Source organism: Miniopterus schreibersii (genome assembly GCF_964146895.1).
Source record: "Miniopterus schreibersii genome assembly, chromosome: 17".
Lineage (NCBI taxonomy): Eukaryota > Metazoa > Chordata > Mammalia > Chiroptera > Miniopteridae > Miniopterus > Miniopterus schreibersii.
Genome location: NC_138117.1, coordinates 7,089,870 through 7,091,273, shown reverse-complemented (window position 1 = coordinate 7,091,273; position 1,404 = coordinate 7,089,870). Strand labels below are relative to the sequence as shown.

The following is a 1,404-nucleotide window of genomic DNA, read 5'->3' as shown; positions in this document are numbered from 1 at the left end:
CCATGGGGCATATATTCCAAGAACCCCGGTGGATGCCTGAAACTGTAGGTAATGCTGAACCCTATATATAGTTGATCCTTGAACAACATGGGTTTGAACTGCATGGGTCCACTTAGACACAGATATTTTTCAATTGACCCACATTGTTCAAACCCACATTGTTCAAGGGGCAATGCTGTGGTTGGGAATCTGTGTACAAAGAGGGCCTGTTGTAGTTATACCTGGATTTTGGACTGCTCAGGAAGTTGGTGCCTCTAACCCTAGCGTTGTTCAAGGGTCGACTGCATGCTATGTTTTCCCCTCTGCACACACACCTTTCCAGTGAAACAAAGCACTTTACAGCTTCTCTTTGGCATGTCTGAATGGCCAGTATCACTGCTCTTGCACTTTGGGGCCATTATGCAAATAAAATAGCTTGACAGCAATTAAGCTTAGAGGCCAATCATTTTTGATGGATTTAAATTTGTCCTTGCCCTTGTGGAAACCCTACAAAGTCATGAAGTTTTGAAAATTCATCCAAGGAGGAAATTCAAAACGACTGATTTCTGGGGTAATTTTTCTACAACATTGTTATGAGAGAGCAGATGCTTTCTCCTTTTGAATGAGGCTAAATCATTCCAGTTTATGAAGTCACAGATCTCAGGGATTCCTTAGTGAGAATGGGAGTGTTTCAGTGATGAAGACACTCATTTTTGTGGTGCTGTGGTTGATGTCAAATTTAATGGGAAAAACAGTTAGTATTGTAGTACCGAAAATTTTCTGAACCCCCTTTTTTAAAAATTTTAAAATTGCTTTTATTACTCAAAAAAGCTTCATTTTTTAAAATTTAGCTTTCTGACTCTGTGCTTGTGCCTTCAATGCTTTCACAACAATTTTCTGCTCCTCAATAAGGAAAGCACACTTGATTCCGTCACGGACCCATTTAGCACACATGGATCCACCCACCACAGGCCCTGCTGACATGTTTTTTCGTTTTAGACAACCTCATGAGAACTTTCGGTCTCAGCATGAACTCCACGAAGTCGGCCTGCGCACACGCCACATGCAGATTTTGGTGCTTTCCCAACCTTCTTGGTATAAAGGTAAACGATTCTATTCCTGGGGGTTTGGGACAGCCTAGTTTTGTTAGAGGCTGTACTGTAGGACAGCCTCCTACGGTATGTCAAACGCTGGGCCATCGTGAATGCCTGAAGTCACCGTTCCCGGATCTGAACCCTTTTAAATAAAGCATTCAGTCATTAATCATTTAATTAATATAATTTATCATGATGGTTTTGATATGAATCAAAACCATAATGGCCCCAAAGTGCAAGAGCAGTGATACTGGCAATTCAGACAAGCCAAAGAGAAGCTGTTTATATTAATCAATTAATTAATATAATTTATCAGAAGTCTAGAATGTGT

General features: G+C 40.6%; 1 pseudogene across 1 annotated transcript; it reads right to left on the bottom strand.

The window, feature by feature from the left end:
* Nucleotides 1-819: 819 nt before the first annotated feature.
* Nucleotides 820-1,181, bottom strand: LOC308547166 (large ribosomal subunit protein eL34 pseudogene; annotated as a pseudogene). Its single transcript has one exon. The product of its transcript is annotated as a large ribosomal subunit protein eL34 pseudogene (transcript).
* Nucleotides 1,182-1,404: the final 223 nt, after the last annotated feature.